Here is a 13458-nt window from a genome sequence, read left to right as displayed (position 1 = left end):
TCATTATTCTTATTTTTCTTATAAAAATGTATTCTCTAATCTATTAATCTCTAATGGTTCTCTAACATTAAAATGTATAGATATAAATAGATAAAGCTATAAGTATTGATAGATATTTGGTAAATTAACCGGTAATAAAAAGTAATTCACTATTTTATTTGATCTTTATTTCTACCTAACCACAGCAATGTGTTTCATAACTCTAGATGGAGAGATACCCCATTGTTTGATCAAGTGTTCTTGTGAAGTTTTTTGAGATCGATTGGTGCTGAATAGAAAGAATGTATATCTTCAAGAATATTTGAACAAAGTTCTAATTAAATAATATCACTTAAATATTTTGCTTTCCAAAACATACAGTTTAATTTAGAAAAAGTAAAAATATCTTTGACTAGTTAATGCAGAACAAGTATTACAAACCTCTCTAACCTACATAAAAATATTTGTCAGTGTGTAGATATTTACATCTCAGGATAGTTTACAAAAGTTATAGTCATATAAAAACAAAGGAATATCATAAATGGTAATTTCAAATTAAGTGGGTAGTGTCTATGATAGTGTAACTTTGGTCTAGAAAAAGCTCACTATCAAATCAAATAAAATAACATTTATGAAATTATTTTGATTATTTAACACCATAAGAGCTAAAATAAATTATAGTGTATATTTTTTAAATTTTTAGATTTAATTTATAAACTTTAGTAAATTTTATTCTATGCAAATCCAAATAAATTTTCATACAAAAAAATACTTATCCCAGAGTTTGAACAGATACATTTTCCCCTAAAGTAGAAAATAAGAATATTTTAAACTAAAGCAAAAGTAAAAATCTCAATCAGTTATGTAATCTTAAATCAACAGAATTTCGTGCCATGTCTTTGTGAGGGTTCCTGTTTATATTATGTCATTGTGGTTAATTATATTTAATGTGTTATGGCATTTGTGAAACCCAAAATTTACTTACTGAATACTTTCCCTGGCAATTATTGTCTTTTAAGTTCTATTTATGAAATTGTAAATTTCCTTACTGATATTAGCTATTAACCTATTGATTTTTCTACCAAATCTGAACTTATAATTTATTTAAATGAAAATCAATGTTTAGTGCAAGTCCTTTGTTGCCTTTCAGAAATCAGTAATTATATGTGAGAATATACTTTTTAGTTTGGACATTATAACCCATCTAGAAAATCATAATCTTCAAATGCAGAAGATTGTATGGTATCAATTTAGTATTTTTTGTTGCATGTGTTAAAAGATATTGAGCATTATGTAGTACACATAATTTAGGAGAATCTCATAGATGTTATCTTTGGCAGATAATGGGTAGGAGAAGCCATAGTAAGAAATGGTTCAGGAAAGCATTTATAGAAACTAGTAGGATCTCCCAATTAAAGGAAATTATTAGAGGGCACCTGAAGACCCTGCTTTGTCAACGGGGCCTGAGAAGAATTTCTAACTACACTAATGGTCTATAGTATGAAATCATGCAATTACTGAATTAAGTTGAGGGTAACAGTAAAATTAGTTAATCATATTATATAATGATATTCATATAAGGTTGAAAAATCTCTCCAAAAAAGGAGGAAAACATTCTTATATTAATTCAGGTATTAGGTCTTTCTGTAACCTCCTCAATTTCCCTTGTCTGTGACACAGCAAATAAAAGAAATCTTATAAGACAAAGGATGAGTAGGCATACAGAGGAGCAGGAAGATAGCAGCAGAGTAGAGGCTCCTAGGTTCACTTCATCCCACAAACATAAGTAGATAACGACCAAATAATTCTAAATGTCCTAGAAATCAACCTGAAGGCTGATGGAACACACTTGTAACGGGAAAGAAGAGGTCACACTGAAGAGGGCACAGGAGACATAACTGGCTTTTCTAACTTCCAGAATAAAACAGGGACTTAGAAAAAATGCAAAGACAGAGAAATTTATCCCAAATGAAAGAACAAGATAAGGTCACAGCAAGAGATCTAAGCAAAAGACATATAAGTAACATGGTTTTGGAGACTTTAAAGGAGTAATCATAAGGACACTCACTGGACCTGAGAAAGTAATAGAAGACATTAGTTAGACACATACCAGAGATAAAAGAGTTAAAAAAATCAATCAAAGAGGAAGAGTGCAATAAACTAGATTAGACACATGCTTGACACAATGAACAGTAGGCTGGAATAAGCAGAGGAATGAATTAACAGAACACAATGGAGCTGAACAAAAGAGAAAGAAGAATTATGCAAAATGATAATAGACTTAGGGAACTCAATTACTCCATCAAATATATAACAACATTTGTATTATAGGAGTCACAGGAGAAGAAAGAGAAAAAGGGGGAGAAAATTTACTTGAAGAAACATTAGCTGAAAACTTCCCTAATCTGGGGAAGGAAACAGACATCCAGATCCACGAGGCACAGAGGACTCCCAACAAAATCAATAAAAGCAAGTCAACATCAAGAATTATTGTAATTCAATTTACAGAATATAATGATAAAGAGAAATCTTAAAAGCAGCAAGACAAAAGGAGGCATTAACTTACAATGGAAAACTCATGAGGCTAGCTGGAGATATTTCAATAGAAACGTGGCAAGCCAGAAGTGAGTGGCATGATATATTCAGATTATTGAGTGAGAAAAATATGCAGCCACAAATACTCTACCTAACAAGTCTTTCGTTCAGAATAGAAAGATATAAAGTAGTTTCCCAGAGAAACAAAACTAAGGGAGTTTATGACAACTAAACCAGTCCTATAAGAAGTATTAAAGGGGGTGGGGGGCGCCTGGGTGGCTCAGTCAGTTAAGCCTCCGACTTCAGCTCAGGTCAGATCTCACGTTTGTGTGTTCGAGCCCCGCGTCAGGCTCTATGCTGACAGCTAGCTCAGAGCCTGGAGCCTGCTTCCGGTTCTGTGTCTCCTTCTCTCTCGGATCCTCCCCCCTCTTGTGCTCTGTCTCCCTCTGTATCAAAAATAAATAATACATTTAAAAAAAAGAAATATTAAAGGGGACTCTGAGTGAAAAGGGGAGACCACAAGTGACAAGAAAGGATCAGAGAAAATCTCCAGGATCAATGAAATTAAATGTACAAAGCAAGTAATAAAATGGCAGTAAATGCAAATCTATCAATAATTAACCTGAATGTAAATGGACTAAACACTTCAATCAAAAGACATAGGGGTCCAGAATGGGTTAACAAACCAACCAACCAACAAACAAACAAACAAAACATCTAGATGCTGCCTATAAGAAACTCCTTTTAGACCTAAAGGCACCTGCAGATTGGAAGTGAGGGGATGGAGAAATATTTACCATGCAAATGATTGTCAAAATAAATCTGAGGTGACAATACTTATATTGGACAAACTACACTTAAAAATAAAGACTGGACTAAGAGACAAAGAAGGGCACTATATCATAATAAAAGGGACAATACACAAGAAGACAACAATTCTAAATATTTATGCACTCAATATGGGAGCACCCAAATGTATGAAACAATCTCAAACATAAAGGAACTAATTGTTAATATCACAGTAATAGAAGGGAACTTTAATATCCTACTTACATCAATAGACAGTTCATCTAAGCAGAATATCAACAAGGAGACAATGGCTTTGAATGACACACTGGACCAGTGGACTTAACAGATACATTCAGAGCATTCCTTCCTAAAATAGCAGAACACACATTCTTTTCAAGTGCACATGGAACACATTTTTCCAGAATAGATTACATATTAGGTCACAAAATAGGCCTCAACAAATAAAAAAGGTTTGAAGCAATACCATGCAACTTTTCTGACCCCAACACTATGAAACTAGAAGTCAACCACAAGAAAAATATCCACAACTACATGGAGGTTAAACAGCACACTCCGAAACAATGAATGGATAAACCAGAAAATCAATGAAATATAAAATTTAAAAAAAAGAAAAGAAAGTGAAAGCACAATGGTCCCAAACATTTGGAATGCAGCAAAAGTGATCCTAAGAAAGAAGTATATAGCAAAAAAGAAAGAAAAATCTCAAATAATTCAAGGATTAGTAGCAAGTATTTGAATACAGATACCATTTACTGCCCTTTATTATTTTCTTAAAATTTGCTTAAATTTTCTTGATATAAACTATGCCTTGTCTAGCATACAAATATCATTTATTTATGTCTCCTTGAATAACAATTGTTTATATTGACTTTAAGACTGTTACATGACATAAAATAAATCAGAGGAAGAAAGACAAATGCCATAAAACTGCACTTATACATAGAAAGTGAAAGCAAAACAAAACTCAGAGATACAGAAAACACATTGGTGACTAAGAGAAATGAAGGGGGCTGGGGGAGTGCAAAATGGGTGAAGGGGATTTATTGTATAATAATTGATGGTAACTATACTTAAAAGTGTTGATCACTTTGTAATTTATACAAATATTGAATTATACTGTACACCAGAAATGTGCATAAGGTTGTATATCAATTTACCTAAATATAAAAACCTATTGTTTATGTAATTTTGAATATTATTTAAATTATAATAAAAATTGATAAATTGTATATACAATTTGTACACTGAGAGAAAATGTTCCTAAAACAAATGTCATTCTTAGATTTTTTAAATTTCTTTTTCTTTTTATTTTTTTGATCTTTTTTAAACTGAAAGAATTATTTTATAATACATTCCCTGCAATAATATCTGTGAAATTTGAATACAGAAACCATTTACCATAATCTAGGAAATGTTATGTTTTACAAAATATTAATTTGCCAATTAAAAGTGATAGAAGTGAATTATTCTTTTTGTCTTAATCTTTTTACTTTAATATAAGGCTAGGTCAACATTCTGTGCTCAGTTAATGACTAAACCTCAGGGTCATTAGATAAAATTTGAAAATCCTAATTCTTTTGCTTTTGGAAAAAAAACTTTTTCTCAATATCTGGGATTAGTTGTGTAAGCTTCACTTCCTTTTTTTCAAATAAGCATTTGACAGAATTGATGTTTATTATAATACATTATTAATATTTTACTACAGCCTGATTCATAAAGTAAAAATCAATATATGGTCACAGATTATTTTAGTTAGCAGGATTAACTGACAGTTTACCATAATAGCAATTACAACAGTAACAACAAATTTCTTGTAGAATATTCCATTTTAGACTTTCAATTATAATTATTTTGTAGTTAAATAGGTTCCACTATTCTACTGCCTTTCTTGAATTAAATAGGAACTCATTAATGAGAAATTTGCAGTGATTAATTAGAAAGCTGATGAAAAATATCTTTTGAAGATAGCTAAATTAGGTATTTCATTTTTCTCCCAGATAGAGCTTTATACTAATTGGCTTTTTTTTTTCTATTCAATGGCAATTTGTGATTTGGGGAGTTGTTCTTGCTTTAATATCTTTTAAGTTCCTAGATTAAAAGAAATATATGTCTTTTTTATTCTTTTATTGATGCATTCAATCTAGTGTTGTATGAACGTGGCAGGATATTTGAAAATACAGAATGACCAACACTCCATAAGAATGCCAGGGGGTTATTTATTGGAACAGCTATTGTTAGAAAGATAAGGAACAATGCTAAAGAAATAATATGACCGATCAATCAATCAATCAATCAATGATCTCCTTCAACTCTCTGTCTATATTTATATCCATATAATTACTAATTGAAGGAATTTCAGATATATATGCTTTCTCATCACTAGTCTTATATAATTGTATATAAATTTAGAGCACTTTCCAAACGTCTCAAACCTTAATTTTTCTTTTTTCATGTTTAATTTGTTTTTAATTAATTATATACTTTTTTTTTTATTTTAGGAGCAAGTGCAAGTGAGAGGAAAGGGCAGAGGACAGGGAGAATATCACGCAGGCTCTACCTTCAGCCTGACCTCGGGCTTGATCCCATAACCCAAAGATCATGACCTGAGCTAAAATCAAGAGTTAACAGCTCAACCAACTAAGTCACCCAGGCACCCAAAGCCCTTATATTTCTTGAAGTTTTAGTGGGATGATAGTAGACTCATTAAACTGGAGTGAAAAACACATCCTACATGATAATTACTGCACTTTGCTTTATGTGAAGCAAAAGATTTGCATATGTTGGTTAATATATAATAGAATTTTAGAGATTAAAAAGATGATTCTAAATATAAACTAGCCTCCAAATATTCAATGTGCATTGAATTTTTTTCAAGATACAATATTATGCAGTTAAAAAACAAATTCCCCTGATTTGGTACTATCGCAGAAACAAATATAAAGGGCAAAAATCAAAGACTGTTCAAATATTCGGGAGAAAAGTAAGTATATTAACTAGGTGTAACACATATTATAATTCAATTTAGTGTGCTCTAATGTCTATAATAAAATTTCTTTTGATCATTCATCTTTATTGTTTTTATATCTATTATTATCTTTTTACTTTTATCTTTATAGAGACTTGACAAAATTGTCAAGATAAAACATGCATTCTGCTATATTAGAGACACAAACTCAAATTGTGTATACTCATTTTATTTCCCACCTCAACTTGTCATCCCCCTCAGTTGTTTTTAAACATAACTTAGGAAGAAAAATATAAAATTTGAGGCAAATTTATAGATAGACCTGTATTATGTGGATCCAACCTTGCTATTCTCCAAAATAAACTGACATCTTAATAAGAATTCCCATGTAACATTTCCATTGAAAAAAATGGCTTTATAAAAGTAAGTTTCCTGAGATTAAGTGTGGTCAGGAAGCAACATGAGTTAGTCACTAAACATTGGGTCCCTCAGTTTTTTCTCTGTAAATTCATGACTTTATCTTGTTTATTTGTTGGTATTTATTTTTGAGAAGGAGAGAGAGAGAGAGAGAGAGAGAGCGAGCCAGCCAGGGGCAGAGAGAGGGGGACAGAGGATCCTAAGTGGGCTCTGAGCTGATACTAGCCAGCCCTATGCAGGGCTCAAACGTGAGATCATGACCTGAACCAAAGTCGGATGCTCAACTGACTGAGCCAGCCAGTCAGGCATGCCTGTAAATCCAAGACTTTAAATGAAATTATGGTATCTTACATTCCTGCCAACACTAAATTCTGTACATCCTTCAGCTATGAGGAACACCAACTAAGTGACTCTGGGAAAACTAAACTTTTTCTCAATTTTCTTATTTGTAAGTTTCTGTTCCATCAACCTTAAAAATCATTGTGTGAAGATTATTGTTAAATAAATGTTCAAAAGTATTTAAATGTCATGAAGATATAAGTAATAGGGTGTGGTTATAAAATTATTTTCTATAAATTTAGGCATAATTCCTTATAACTTAATTCCTTAATTTATATAATATGACTGACAACTCCATATATATATATACACATTGAGTACACACACACACACACACACACACACACATACACACACACACACTTTTTTAAAAATAAGTAAATGTATTGTTGTTTGGTAATAATCATGTTCAATTTGTTATGCTATTGTCTCTATTTGTCCCCAAACCAGCATATCTAGAAAAATGGGATTATTTTTCTATTATTAAAAGGCTTGCTATTTGTTTTGTAAGTTCCTGGGAGCCGCACCGGCCTTGCTGGATGACAAGGTCACAGTTAGGAAATGGCAGACGTTGCAGGGCTCCTGCCATGAGAGGCGGAACTGGTATCTCCTTCTGCTACTGCTGCTCATGTGAAATTAAGCCTGTTGCTGTTGATTAGGCCTCACAGTGTTCCAAGTCAGCCCGATATTCCCCACACAGATACTTCATGGGAAGAAGCATATTCCCACCTCTATAAAGAGGAATTTAAACAAAACACTGCAGATGTTTGTTGAAAGGCTCTTCCAATGAGCCTCACAAAATTAAGACATAGATAAAAATATTAACTCTGGCCCTGAGAAAAAAGAGCCTAATTTAGGAATAAGAAATAAACAGGAGCCAGGCAGAAGTTACTGTGCATGCCTGTGCTAATCTGGTGCCCATTATGAGGATGGGTAAGAGTAGTTACAACTTAAACTCATATGCAAAGGCCGGCACCTCTAGGGCACCTGTGGCGGCTTATACCTTCAACATCAAGGAACAAGGTTGACAAAAGGTTTATTTACTAACCAGTGTGAATACATTCTTCCTCCTGTGAGCCAGACAGAATGCCCCCTAGCCTTGTTTATGCCTGAATCTTGGCGTTATTGTTATAAACAAATGTGTTTGCTTTCTGCTTCTCTGAAAACATCCCGCTATCTTCTTAGTTGTAAGATTTACTACTGGTTCAAACAAATATGTATGTTACCTGCATTACACTGAGAATATCCTGCTATCCTATGATGTGTAAATTACCTCATCGTAATTAGAGTAGTTCTGCAAAAATGCCTCTGTAGAACCTGTTTATACACCCTTTTCAAAGCATCTTATCACTGAGAGTTATTTGTAAAAATTCCACTTTTTTATGTCATGTTAACACTGAAATCTATAAATAAAGACACAAAACCAGACAGGATAGAGATGCCGGAAATACATGGCTCTCTCACTCCATTTTTCACCAACACCGACCCTGGACCTGCTGGAGCTGGACTCCAGCAGTAAGTATTATAAAAATTATATTATGTAGATATTTTATTTTGGATATTTGATATTAATGTTTACATAAGTATGAGATGTCGCTTAAATTTTTCTTTTTACATAGTTTTCAAAAAAATAAACAAAAATTATAATAGATACTTATTTTGATCTCTCTCCAATCTCAGTTTCTTAAAGCCTTCTCTCTGCATACCACTTTTTGTATTTTCCCTCACCTCCTTAGATCCAACAAACTGTTATCTCTAACATGAGAATGACCTACTCTTTCTATCAAAGTTTTATTATCCAGAATCCCTCAACTCTCTTCTCTATATTCCTCACACAAATTAAAGATAAATTTCAACCAGTGAAATTACTAGATCTTACGCAATTTCAACTTCTTTATTTTTCCCTTGCTTTATGGAACTTGAACTCTTTTACCAAAACTACAATATTGGGGAAATCTAACTGTAGGTCTAATTCCTGCCTGCAGCCACGCAGATAACAAGTCTGGGAAAAATATAACAATGGTTTTTAATTTTTAGTTTCCAGACACAATTCTCCCAGGTTCATATACCAAAATGCCTACTAAACATATCCAATTAGATATTAAATGGATATTTCAAATATAGTATGTCCTCAACTGCCAAAATCTTCACCTAAAGCATTTCCTATTTTAATAGTTACTCTATCTTTCCAGTTGTTCCTTCTAATATCCTGTCATTATGATCCTTTTTTGGGGGTATTTGACAGTCAGTCTTTTGAGAAAGCTTGATAATTCAAAGTTGCCCCAAGTCTAATTTTTTTTCCCGCTTTACCTCTACAAATACCCCCATGTTCCAAACCAACCACTCACTTGGATTTCTCATATCTCACTACTTTCACACTGGCCCATTTCAATATAATTATAAACAAAGAAATCAAAGAGATTAGCACATTCCTCTGCTTGGTCTCCTCCACTCGGTTTCCACCTCACTCAAAGTAAAATCCAAGACCTAGCCAAAGACCCATAAGACCCAAAGACCCGTAAGAAAGATGACCCGGGAGAAAAGAGACTGAGCCAGGATTTTGAATCCTTTTTTATAAAGCTGTCTATAGCATCTATAGCAGAGGGACTTAGGGATGGCAATTTGGTTGGAAGTTAAGCCTGAAAACCTTGTATTCATATTATTTCTAATTACATTGTGTATCATGCTATTTATATAAGAATAGTGTAGCTTATGTGAAATAGACTAAGGATTTCCATTACAGTCTAATGTAGTCCATACTACCTTGGTGTCTTCACTCAAAATTTTTTTTAAATTTGTTCCATTCCAAGCTCTCCCTTTTTGTTTACTTGTTTTGTTGTTGCTGTTGTTTTGGGAGAATTTTTTTTTCAAGCCGAGCAGACACCCTGTCTTGTACTCATTTTCTATAAATGGAATGTTCTTTCTGTAGATAGCCAAATCAATCACAAATTCACCTTCTTCATCGTTTTACTCAAGTTGTCTTTAAAGTGTTGCCTTACCTAACTATATTACTAAAGGTTTCAACTCCCCTCTCTGAGCAGTCCCAATTTCTTTCCTCTGCAATTTTTTTGTTTAGAACTATACTGGTACCATAAATTATGTATATAGTATATTGTCTCTTAATCTACTAGAATATGAATTCCATGAAACTAAGGATTTTTTATTATTGTTTACTCTCTAATGCCAGAAACAAAGTCAGTACCTGGCACTACAACAAAGATTATTTTGAACTATCCTGCAGGATTCACCTCATTGAAATAGTATATGGTGACTTAAAAAATGCACTCATTATATTATGTCTTCTTGGGCATTTACAGTGATTTTTTAATACTGCAAAAGTATGTGAAATCTTGTTGGAATAGAACTTTCATAGACTGCCTAACAACAAAGAGAAAATTCTGTTGGCAATTGATGAGCTTTATTATTTCTTTTTTATACCTAAAGGACCCTAATGCATTAAAAAGACTTCATAAACTTTGCCTGTAAAGTATCTACCTCAGTGCCTAAAAGGTCAAGAATTACTTTTATGTAAAACTTGGAGGCATTTTAAGAAATCTTTACATTTTGATTTATGCTAACTTGTTTGCACTTTTTCAGGACAGTCAAAAATTGCAGAATATTAGACACAAATTTGTAAAATAAGCATAAAAAAAACCCTGAAGCATCTAAAGATGCTGCATGAGTCTATACATACCGCATCTACTAATCAATGAGCATGGATACAAATAGTCCTTGAAACCTTCTGCTGGTTAATGTACTGACCAAAAGCACCTTGACAGATAAATCATGTTAAAGCATAATCAAGGAGGCTAGTGTATTCTATGGGATGCTAGTGAAAAAGAAATATGAGAACAACCTCAGGAGAAAGATGACCCAGGAGAAAAGAGACTGAGCCAGGATTTTGAGTCCTTTTTTTTATAAAGTTGTCTATAGCATCTATAGCAGAGGGACTTAGGGATGGCAATTTGATTGGAAGTTAAGCCTGAAAACCTTGTATTCATATTATTTCTAATTACATTGTGTATCATGCTATTTATACAAGAATAGTGTAGCTTATGTGAAATAGACTAAGGATTTCCTCTCTATCTCAGGCCATCTTTGTCACCCTTGTTAGAATCAATACAGTGAGTCAGATGTTGTGCCAAACATATTACAGGCATATTATTTAATCCTCATTTTAACCTTGTTGGGCAGGTTTTATTATCAGAGTTAATGGAGGTTAAACAAATTAGTCAGAGTGACAGTTTCAAGATTCCATCACTGGTTTATCACATTTCTAAATTCCCTTAACCATTATTACACATTTTTTACACAGGAGGCCAGGAAAAACCTAGAGAAAGGGAATAAGGTAGGAGAAGACATTTTGAGAGGAGTAATAGTACAATGGTACTTGAGTATAAATCACTACATAGTTGTATGCAATGAAATCTCCCCATATTATAAAACCTTCAGCAAAATTTTGCATCTCAATTTTGTTTTGAAGCATCATTTTGAGTACTGAGGAGAAGTGTTAAGATTCCCTCCAGAGTCAAGTGCAGAAATAAATGAGATGGCCATGGAAGCACAGCTATTCTCAAGAAAGACAACCATTTCCTTTTAGTATGAATAGTCTTTGAAATGCATAAACATTTTGTCTGATAAAGGGTTTTTATTTTTCCATATGTCTAAACATTTCAGTTGTAGAACTTACCACTTACCATTATATCATGCTTTATATTTTATATACTCTGATAGTTATCATTCTTTATATAACAATAAAATTTATCGTGATGCCATATATGTTAATTTTCTAATGTTTGTTCTTCTCTGATGATCCTCATATAATAGGTGGTCGTTTTCTAAAAGAAAAACTATGGCTGGGGAGTAAGACTGATGTCCCAAAGGTCTTTCTAGCTGGACTATGAATCAAATGACATGAGATAGATTAACAGGAGAAAATCAAATGTAATAGGTATACATATGGGGGATCCATATAGACATGAAATTTCCAAAGACAGTCAGGGAAAATGAGGTATATATGTCATTCTGAACTAAGAAGAAAGGAATTGGGTTTGGGACCTCAGAGAAAAGAAATGCATTTCACAGGTCTACATAAAGCACAGATGTTTTGTAATTGGATGTTTGCCCTGCCATGTAGATGGGTCACTCAGATAAAATATCTCTCTTCTTATTCTGTGGAAGAACTACTTCAGTTTAGATTATTCTATGTGGTTAAGGGAGGAACAAAAGGTTCTCTTGAGCCCACAGTCTCAAGTGTCTTCAGCTCAAAATATTCCACGGTCAATGTGGCAAATTCTGAGGGAGCCTGAATCGGAGAAAATTTGGTTCACAGTGAGCCTGCTGTCATTTGAAAGATGCTTCTTACAACAGAGGAACAACAAACAAACAAACAAATAACCCAAAATTTGGCCAACTTACTTTTGATATTAGAGCTCTTTTACTTACTTAAGTTCATTCCATTCTTAGCCAACCCTGAGCCCTCCAACCCTTACCCACCACATACACAAATCTTTCCTAAAGATCCCAAATCCACAAACCTTTTACAACTTTCTTTTTCCTTAACAAAATATACATTTTATATACTTTCATATAGAAATATTGCCCTTATTATTTCTAATAACTTTAATTACATAACAAATTAGAACTCCTCAAACTTAGAAACCTTAGTTTTAAATAAAAATTAAGTAAGCAATTGTGAAGTATTATACCAGCCTTCTTTAGACTGACAAATTTATGAATACATTTCATAAATTCAAGAAGCATATGCTTTTTTAAGTTTTTCAGTGTTGCACAAAACATTCAAATATCTTTTAATCTCTCTGTAATAAGAAGCTAAAATAGATAAACCTATGTAATTAATGTTTCACTATTTTATCTTATTTGGAAATGATCTAGATATTTAATGACTATCCATATCTACTGTAACTTAGCAAAACTTAAGATTTTAAGTTATCAAAAAGATTTAGGGGAACTACTTAAGATATAAAATTGCTGAAAAGTTTCCTTATAAACTTTTATCTTATATGCATCTATTTAAATTGTTTCTTAATAATCATTAGATTAGTTATTAAAATTTCAAGAGACATTAAATAGCCATTATCTTAAGTTATCCTTTTTTGCTGACAAATCCTTCAAAAGATAACATGACCTCATTTGGCCCTCAGTAAGCCTAGGTAGAATAAAAGCATTAATGATCATAACTCTAAAGACATGACTGTTTTAACTAAACCAACGATCTTAAACTAGCTTTAACACCAAATATTGTCCCAGATCCCATGAACCTGAAATTCATTTGCAGTAAGTTTCTATTAGATTTCTGAAAATTTAATTTATATAAGTACTTATTTTATTTACAATTAAATAGAACTATTTTGGCAATATTATCTGGATATAAAAAATATCTCGTGTCTATA

The sequence above is a fragment of the Suricata suricatta genome, chromosome 3, assembly GCF_006229205.1.
Source record: "Suricata suricatta isolate VVHF042 chromosome 3, meerkat_22Aug2017_6uvM2_HiC, whole genome shotgun sequence".
NCBI classification, from domain to species: domain Eukaryota; kingdom Metazoa; phylum Chordata; class Mammalia; order Carnivora; family Herpestidae; genus Suricata; species Suricata suricatta.
This window is presented reverse-complemented; position numbering follows the sequence as displayed.